The sequence below is a fragment of the Hemiscyllium ocellatum genome (genome assembly GCF_020745735.1).
Source record: "Hemiscyllium ocellatum isolate sHemOce1 chromosome 27 unlocalized genomic scaffold, sHemOce1.pat.X.cur. SUPER_27_unloc_20, whole genome shotgun sequence".
NCBI lineage: Eukaryota > Metazoa > Chordata > Chondrichthyes > Orectolobiformes > Hemiscylliidae > Hemiscyllium > Hemiscyllium ocellatum.
Genome location: NW_026867488.1, coordinates 373,450 through 383,656, shown reverse-complemented (window position 1 = coordinate 383,656; position 10,207 = coordinate 373,450). Strand labels below are relative to the sequence as shown.

At 45.7% G+C, this 10,207-nt stretch overlaps 1 non-coding gene across 1 annotated transcript; it reads right to left on the bottom strand.

Moving 5' to 3' along the window:
- Positions 1–7,935: 7,935 nt before the first annotated feature.
- On the bottom strand, positions 7,936–8,009 carry trnan-auu (transfer RNA asparagine (anticodon AUU)). The gene has a single exon. It is a non-coding gene; the product is annotated as a tRNA-Asn (tRNA).
- Positions 8,010–10,207: the final 2,198 nt, after the last annotated feature.

The window sequence follows — 10,207 nt, the reverse complement described above, 5'->3', positions numbered from 1 at the left end:
GATCAAGAGAACCACAATTGATGAACAGATCTTGCACACCACAATTATAATTTAAACAAAAACAAACAATTATGAATACCATGAATTTATGAGGGCAAAGTTAAACAAGACAATCCAGTTGATAGCAATGATTTAAGCCCTTTGATCAAGTCCTCCACCATCTCATAGACAGAAACTTAAGGGGTAAGTTAAGGAAGAAAATGTTTAAAATTATCAACTCAAGCAAACAGTTTCCAACAATGGATTGCCAAGCTGTTAGGCAATCCTTCGATGATGAGTTGTTCACAGGCACATAACCGTAAATTTAATTTCAAAGTCACTGCTGAATGCCAATGGACAGCCTGGAGTATTCAGCTATTTCTGACATACTGGGGCTCGTTCCCAGACAGAGCCAATAATTCTTTAACTGGACAGAAAAAAAACTAGAGAGAACAGCTCCTGGTCTCAACGAGCAGCAGCGCCCATTGGAAGCAAAGATGCGGGGGTGGGGGTGCACGACGGCATACAACTAAAAATTCTGACCGACTCTCCCATTATAAGCACTGTCAGAATGGGCAGGGGTTCAGTCCTCGCAGTGACCCACATTAGTTTCACCTGCAGAATCAGATTGTTGGGAACACTGGTGTGCCCGCTGGTGCTCCTGCAAGGTGCAGAATGATGACAACCTCCACCTGCACTCGGAGCAACTGAAGGGCCTCTCCCCGGTGTGGCCCCGCTGGTGCCTCAGCAGGTGGGAGGAATTGCAGAAGGTCTTCCCGCACTCTGGGCAGGGTAAGGGCCTCTCCCCCGTATGGACCCGAAGGTGGGATGCCTGGGTAAACCCTTCCCACACTTGAGACAGGAGAATGGCCTATCCCCCGTGTGGACCCGCTGGTGCCTCTGCAGTACGGAAGACTTGCTGAAAACCTTCCCGCACTCAGGGCAGCTGAAGAGTCTGTCCCTAATGTGGACCCACTGATGGCCCAGCAGGTGGCAGGAATTGCTGAAGCCCGTCCCGCACTCAGGGCAGGAGATCGGCCTCTCCCAGGTGTGACTGCGCCCATGAGTCTACAGGTCAGAAGGGAAACAGAAGCTTTTCCCACATTCGCCACACTTCCATGGCTTCTCCACGAGGCGGGATTTCTTGAGTTTCTCCATGACTGAAGCTTCAGCTCCACACAAACGCGTGTACAGCACCTCTCTGCCGTGAATTCCTCCTCCCAGTCTGTATAAGTTTTTCTGGCTCCACAATCAGAGTGCTGCAACAATCGGGACCAAAAATCTTGGTTCCTTCTCACAGAATCATAGTCGAAAATTGTTGCGATCCCGATGGATTCAGTGACTGTCAGACACTGACGTGAAATTGAGGACTGCCAATGCTGGAGAGTCAGAGTCAAAGTGCAATGCTGGAAAAGCACAGCAGATCAGGCAGCATCTGAGAAGCAGCAGAGTCACTGTTTCAGGCAAAGCCTTTCAGCTATTGATTTTGAAACTTCCGTCTTCAGATCTTCAAATAATCTGTAAAAAGAGATTACAAAAATCATCACTGTCAGTCCAGGTTAGAAATTCTAAACAAGCAATTCTACTTTCTGCAGAACATTCTTTTCTTTTTCCACAAAATTGAAAGCACCATCCCACCCCCTCTCACCCGTCGATTCTCACTCTGCTCAAACTAATTCTCCTGACGGTACTGATTCAGGATCTTACAGAGACCGAAAAGTGAAAACATCAAGATAGACATCTCTGAATTTTGGCTACATCTACCTGAAAGCTAGCATCTTTCACGACATCTAGGAGTGAGTAAGTCTGCTTTTGGGAAGCAGAAAATATGTCAATTCAGGATGAACCTTCAACGCAGCTTCTTGAGAAACAACCAGACACGGAATGGTTAACATCTGGGGAGGTGAAAGTGGGGAGATGGGGGAAATGAGATATCAAGGCATTGGCACCGACACCAGACAGAAACTCAACACACAGGCATGGCAAACATTACGGGCAAGCCAGAGTCATAGAGATACACGGCACAGAAACAGGTCGTTCGGTCCAACTCATCCGTGCCGACCAGATAGCCTAAATTAATCTCATCTCATTTACCAGTACTTGACCCATATTCCTCTGAACTCTTCCTATTCATATACCCATCCAACTGCCTTTTAAATGTTATAATTGGAGCTACACCCACCACTTCCTCCGGCAGATCATTCCTTACACTTGCCTCCCTCACCCCAAACATATTACCCTCCTGTTCTGGACTTCTCCCATCCCAGGGAAATGACCTTGTCTATTTACCCTATGCATGCCTCGCATGATTCGATAAACGTCGGTAAGGTCAACCCTCAGCCTCTGGTATACCGGGGAAACAGCTCAAGTAATGCACTGCGTTTACTTTTAGCTTCACACTCACCAAACCTTCGTCCCGTGTAAACATTGTTTCCTTGTCCCACTCTGTCCACGGGAAAAGCCAAGAGTTCTGAAACTCTGGAGTTGCGGGAATGCCACGTAGAATTCCTACAATGTGGAAATACGCCATTCAGCCCACCAAGTCCACACCGCCTGTTCAAAGTGTAACCCATCCAGACACATTCCTCTATCCCATTATTCCACATTTACTCCTGACTAATGCACACTGAGGGCCCGTTTAGTTCAGCCAATTCACCAGAACATTTTTAGATTTTGGGAGTAAACCAGAGCACCCGGAGGAAACCCACGCAGACACGGCGGGGAGAACGTGCAGACTCCACACAGACAGTCGCCCCAAGCCTGGAATCGAACACTGGTCCTTGCTATTATGATGCAGTTCTAATCACTGATCTATCGTGCTACTGCTGTGGGCAGAAAGAGGTGAGGACTGGGAACTTTGTTAATTGTACCACACAGTGGATTGTTGAGTAAGGTTAAATCTCACGGGATCCCGGGAGAGCTAACCAACTGGGTACAAAATTTTGAAGCGCATTGTTGTAGATGCTGGAATCCTTCCTGAAAACAATAAATGCTGGAGATCCCAATGGGTCAGGCAGCGCTGTGCTACTCTATGACTGGATAGTGTGGACGTGGAGATGATGTTTCCACTCGGAGAAGGGTTGAGGATGCCAAGTCATTGAGGGCATTTAAGACAGAGATAGGTTCTTGATGAGAAAGGGGTCAAGGGTTATGAGGAGACGGCAGCAGAATGGGATGGAGAAACATATCAGCAGTGATCGACTGGTGGAGCAGACTCGATGGGCCAAATGGCCTCATCCTGCTCCTGTGTATTATGGTCTTAAAGCTGGGCAGATGTCTTAAGGGGTTCTCACAAACTATTTCAGAATCCTGAAAAGGAGTTGTTGGACTCGAAACTTTAACTCTGCTTTCTCTGCACAGATGCTTCCAGTTCTGCTGAGTTTTTCCAGTGTTCTCAGTTTTTGTTTCAGATTTCCAGCATCCACAGTTCTTTGTCTTATTTATCACAGCCATTTCTTGCCCGTCCCAAGTGTTTGGAACTTCATCTCCCTGATCTACAAACTTTCACTTACCCTAAAAATGACCACTACCTCCTTATCAGGATAGATCACTTTATTGCAAAATGATTACCCAATTCTGTGACCAAAATTATTGCATTCGTAATTACTTCCACCAGGGATTCTCAATATCTCAGGCAAGAACACAGCCAGATTGTTTCAGGCAGTGCATTTACGTGATTTGATACAATTCCCTATTCCCTACCTTACCAGGATGTTGCTGGGAATGGAGGGTTTGAGTTAAGAAGAAGCTGAGACATTTTTCCAATGGAGCCGAGCAAGCTGACAGATAACTTTATAGGGATTTTTAAAATCAGGAGAGGTATACATAAGGTGTCATTTCCAGGAGGCTCAGAATATTTTATTGCTTTAGAAGGTGTAAAAAGGGGACAAAGCTTCAGCAGAAATCAAGCAGAGCTGAGAACAGAAAACATCTAGCTCTATGGGATCAGGAAGATCAGCGGACAGAGAAATCAGGACCTGAAATCCGAGCTGACACCAGACTACCATGTCATCAGTGCTTTGATTAGCAGTGCCCACCTTCTACCTTTATTGAGCTTCTCACTCGACTTGAATGCCACGTATCCCCTCGATATTCCGGATCCAATCCTTGTCATTCTGAAGCCATATCTCTGCAAGGAGTCTCAAATCAGAATTATCCTCTTCAACGTGTGCAGTCAATTAATTCGCTTTTGTTACAATGCAGCACACATTCACATACTGAGGTTTAATTTTAATTTTTGTGATGGTTAGAATCCAGTTTTGATTGCTAGTACATTTATTCTCCTTGTCCCTTTCTCTCATTCTCTGATGCTTGTTTTCCACATTACTACATTGCTCACTTGGCCTTGATTTTGATTGGCCATGCGAAATTGCCCAGTGTCCAGGATGTGCAGGTTAGGTGGGTTAGCCATGGGAAAAGCAGGATTATCGTTTCAAAGTAATAGAAGCAGTAGGCCATTTGGCCTATCGACCCTGCTCCGCCATTCATTAAAATCATGGCTGATCTATCAATCACCTCAGCTCCTCCTACTTGCATTATTCCAACTACCCTTAATTCCCCTACCAGGCAAAAACCCATTCAACAGGGTCTTGATGAAGCTGCCTTTCCTGCTTCCTTGGGTACAGAATTCCATAGATGCACTTACCTCTGGGAAAACCAGCTCCTCCTCATTTCTGTCCGAATTCTACTCCCCCCTAATCTTGCGGCCTGGTCTCACCCACCAGCAGAAAAGACCTGATGGGATGGTGATGGTGGAATGGTTGGGAGGTGTGTCTGGGTGGTATATTTTTGGAGGGCTCCGTGTGGACTCGATGGCCTGAATGGCCTGCTTCCACACTGTAGGGATTCAATGATATACTGCAGCTATATTTGCCCCAGATCACAGCACCCAGGATGTCTCATCTTCCACAAATCGAAAGACAATTCCCACCCTGCCCCCTTGTATGTGTATTATCTAAATGCATAATCATTTCTAGTGAATACAGCCCACACCTACTGCTGCTGCCAGTGACCTTTACAATGCTGATGAAACAATGCAATACCTGCAGTACTGAAAATCGTAAGGCTTCTAACGATACCAGTTACTGATTCACTGCACCTTCTGATTGACAGCATTGGAAATACAATGTTGGAACCTGACAGAAATGAGCAGTTTAAACAAAAACCTACCTCACCCTTCACTAGGCTCCCCGCTCAGCACACTGTACTTACTGCCGGTAAAACTTAAAACACTTCATCCCCACAGTGCAATGAATTCCCACTTTCTAACAAAGTCCTGGATGTCACTCACTCACCCAGCTGCAATCTCACAAATGGAAGATTTCTGCTCCTCGAAAGGGTAAAACATCTTTGAAAGCTGCTTCTGAAAGTCCACTCTTCACAACGACACTTTTGCTTTCACCAAAGATCATTGGAGTCATGCAGCACAAAAACAGACCCTTCGTTCAACTCGTCCATGCCAACCAGATATCCAAAATTAATCTCTTCCCATTTGCCAGCATTTGGCCCATAACCCTCTAAACCCTTCCTATTCATATACCCATCCAGATGCCTTTAAATATTGTAATTGTACCAGCCTCCACCATTTCCTCTGGCAGCTCGTTCCATACATGCATCACCCTCTGCATGAAAATGTTGCCCCTCAGGTCCGTTTAAAGTCTCTCCCCCCCCCCTCCCCCCCACCGCAAACTTATACTCTCTACTTTAGGATGCCCATATCCTGGGGAAAAGATCTCTGCTATTCACCCTACACATGCTCCTTATAAACTTCGAATGATCACAGACGCTCCAGGGAATACAGCCCCAGCTTTTTCATCCTCTCCCTGTAGCTCAACCCTCTAACTCTGGCAACAACCTCCTAAATCTTCTCCGAACCCTTTCAATTTTCATAACACCTTTTCGACAGCAGAGAAATCAGAACTGAGTGCGGTATTCCAGAAGTGGCATTTCCAATGTCCTGTGCAGCCACAACATTACCTCTAAATTCCTATACGCAGTGTTCTGACCAATAAAGGAAAGCGTACCAAACGCCTTCCTTGCTATCCTATCTACTTGCAACTCCACTTTCAAGGAACTATGAAGCTGCTTTCCAAGGTTTCTTTGTTCAGCAACACTCCACATAGGTCCTGCCCTGATTTGACTCATCAAAATGCAACAGCTCATTTTGTCAAAATTAAACTCCATCCGCCACTCCTTGGCCCATCGGCTCATCTGATCAATAAAAATTTACGTCAAACTTTCTTTCCTCTCTTATTCTCTGAAAGCTGAAAATCTCCATCCCACACACTCTCCCTCCATTCTCACTTTGTTGAACCTAATCCCTGCTGTCCTCATCCTGAAGGGTCTGATTATTGCTGATTAACAGGCCCACTCTCGGTTGGGGGGGGGGGGTGGTCTAATTGAAACGTACAGAATATTGAACAGCCTGGACAGAGTGTACATTGGTAAGATGTTTTCATTGGGAGGAGAGACTAATACCCATGGGCATAGCCTCAGCATAAAGGGAGAATAGAGATTAGGAGAAATTTCTTTACCAGAGAGTGGTGAATATATGGAATTCATTGTCACAGAAAACTGTGGCGGCCAAGTCACTGAGTATGTTTAACACTGAGATGAGTATCAGCAGTTGAGAGTTGCGGGGAGAAATTGGGAGAATGGGGCTGAGAAACGTAACAGCCAGGATTAATTGGGAGCAGGAGTAGACCCCATGGTCTTTCCAGCCTGCACCAGCATTGAACACTTCATTACTGGATATGAATATACCTACATCTAGGGTGGATAGGCTGGAACTTTTCTCACTGGACATAGGAGATTGAGAGGCGACCTTATAGTGGATTATAAAATCATGAGGGATAAGGATGAGGTGAACAACAGGGGTCCTTTCCCTCAGCTGGGGGTTTCAGGATCCGGGAGCAAATATCTTGAGGTGAGTAGAGAAAGATTTTATAAAGACAGGACAAGGATTTTTTTAAGAGAGTGGTCTGAGTGTAGAATGAATGTCCAGAGGACGTCATAGAGTCATAGAGATGTACAGCACAGAAACAGACTGTTTGATCCAACTTGTCCATGCCGACCAACTATCGCAACTCAATCTAGTTCTGCCTGACAGCACACGGCCCCATATCCCTCCAAACCCTTTCTATTCATATTCCTAACCAAATGCCTTTTAAATGTTGCAATCCTACTCGACTTCACCACTTCGTTTAGCAGTTCATTCAATAAACGTACCATCCCCTGCTCGAAAAAGTTGCCCCTTAGATCTCTTTTGTATCTTTCCCCTCTAACACTAAACCCATGCTCTCTCGTTCTGAACTCCCCACCCCAGAGAAAAGACTTTGTCTATTTATCCTATCCATACTCCTAATGATTTTATGCATGTTCAGTTGCAATGTTTAAAAGACATTTGGATAAGTACATGAATACGAAACGTTCTAAGGTTTATGGGCCAAACACTGGTAGGTGGGACGAGTTTAGTTTGAGAGCATACTCAGCATGGACTAGTTGGATGAAGGGTCTGTTCAGTGCTGTGAGACTCTGTGACTGACCTGTACTGGTCTTAGAACCATTTTCTTACCTCCCCCCCAAACTATCCACTTCTTTGTTGTTCAAAACTCAGATGAACTTTGCCTTGAATATGTTCAATGACCCCACTTCTGAACTCAATTCCTCTTCGTAACATATCACTTGCTTGTTCATTGCCTGCTGCATCTGCCCGAAAACTGACATTGACTGGTGTGGGGGGACTCTGAGACCCCTTTGTACATCCATGCATCATTCCTGATGAAGGGCCTGTGCCCGAAAAGTTCACTGTCCTGCTCCTCAGATGCTGCCTGACCTATTGCGCTTTTCCAGTGCCACATTTTTTGACTTTCACCTCTTGTCCTCACTTTCTCCACATTCCAATATATCACCATTGAAACAATGCACTGATTTTTAAAAAAAAAACAGCAAACACTCCGCCTCTGAGGGGGCTCGAACCACCAACCTTTCGGCTAATAGCCAAACGCGCTAACCAATTGCGCCACAGAGACAAGTTACAGCACTGGCCGCCCACTCTCTTTGAGGGAGTTACTATTCAATTCATAATTCAACCTGCCCCGCCCAGAATTACCATTGTCGTCTATCAGTTTTACTTTTCCTTAATAACGCCTTGGACATTCACTGTGGAGACACCGGGGACAGTCTGATCCCACCATCTGCAGGCACATCCATGTCACGAGGAACAAGCCCTTCTACACCGGGTCCATCGCCCTCCGAGCCTTTCAGTGTTTTGCCTCTTCCCGAATTTTCTCATTGGCCCGGAGCCACATTGCGTCACTGCACTTGCCATGTGTTTGCCAGTTGAGTCACAGACCTGGACCAACTTCGGGAAGAGGCAAATCACTGAGTTCTGAACAAAAACCGTAGCACACTCAAAACGTCGGCTCTGTTTACCTTGCCACAGATGCTGCTCGACCCGTTGGCTTTCTGCAGTATTCGCTGTGTTTGTTCTACACAAATGCTGCTTTCCATTAAAGAACTTCAAACCCTGTCCTCTGGTAACTGACCCTGGCCAGTGGTAATAGGTTCTTCTGATCATTAACCTGCTCAGTCCCACCACGTCTTCTTCCATCATTGCCAACAGCCCTGGAAATCTCCAGTTAACCTTTGCTCCTAAGAGAACATTCCCAAATTGGGAATGTCTCCACAAAATGTAAATTCCTCATCCCTGGACATGATGCAAGTGTTACAATAGGGAAGAGATTTTGGCAAAATATTGTAAGTTAGCAGGTGGAATAATTTTCAGGAAGTAAAACAGAAATCCCAGTCTCCAGCTTTGTGAACCTTTAGAAACTCTTTGGGAAGTGGAATTAGAGGAGAATGAAAGACGAACTGTCCGACTGAGCAGAGACAGTCCAGACACCGTCCCCTTGTTTAAGAGGCCAGGAGAGTGACTCTGATATTCTCGGGACATGAACTGATCTGAGACATTGAAAGAATTCTCTGCACATCAGGAATTCAAACCCCTTCACGGCTCGGGGTCAATGAGAAAATTCAGTAAGAGGCAAAACACTGAAAGGCTCGAAGGGCGTTGGCCCTGGTGTAGGAGGGCTAGTTCCTCGTGACATGGATGTGCCTGCAGATGGTGGGATCAGACTATCCCCGGTGTCTCCACAATGAATGTCCAAGGCTTTATTATGTAAAAGTAAAACTGATAGAAGACAATGGTAATTCTGGGCGGGGCAGGTTGAATTATGAATTGAATAGTAACTTCCTCAAAGAGACTGCGGGCCTGGTGCCCTGTCCTGTCTCTGTGGCTCAATAAGTGCGCGCGTTCGGCTGTTAGTCAAAAGGCTGGTGGTTCGAGACCAGCGATAGGCAGAGTGTTTGTTTTTTTTTTCGCTCCTACCGCTGCGAATTTCGCGTTTTTAATGGTGTCAGGAAAATGTTTCCCATACGGAAATCTTCTCCACTGAGGAAGTACAAAGGAGTTTCTGAATTGATTGAATTTCTAACGTAAAGGACTAAGGATGCTGAGAATCCGAGACAGAAAGAGAAACTGCTGGAGAAACTCAGCGGGTTTGGCTGTACCTGGAGAAGGGGAAAAAAAGAGTTCTGAAATGTTGTCTCTGATTCTCTTTCCACAGATGCTGCCTGACCTGCTGAGTTGCTTCTGCAATTTCTGTTTTTGTTTTTAACTGAACGTCCATTTCATCTTTCGGGATGAAACACACAGACTCGCCATTTGCAGATATTTAACCCTTTCGAAACCTGTGAAGTGACTGGATTCAAACAAACTCTGCAATGATTCACTCTTTCTCATCTCCACAGGCAGAGATACCTGGGAACTGAAGCTGTCAGTGTGGTTCTGTATTGGTGGGCCGAGTGGTTAATGCGATAGACATGAAATCCATTGCGGTTTCCCCACGCAGGTGTGAACCCTGCCGACTACATTCCTGATGAAGGGCTTTTGCCCGAAACGTCGATTTCACTGCTCGTTGAATGCTGCCTGAACTGTTGTGCTCTTCCAGCACCACTGATCCAAAATACGTTTGAGAAATGTCGTCAAAAGGAAAGGTAGATTGCTCCACGGTTTTTTTAAAGATGCAAATCAGTGGAGGGGTTGAAATATTTCACTCACATTGGGACTGGTGGGAATCTGTAACCCACTGCCTGTTCGGGTGGAACAAGCAGATACCCACAGAGCTGCTTTTGAAGCTATGAGCCAAGTGTTTGGAAATGAAACTAG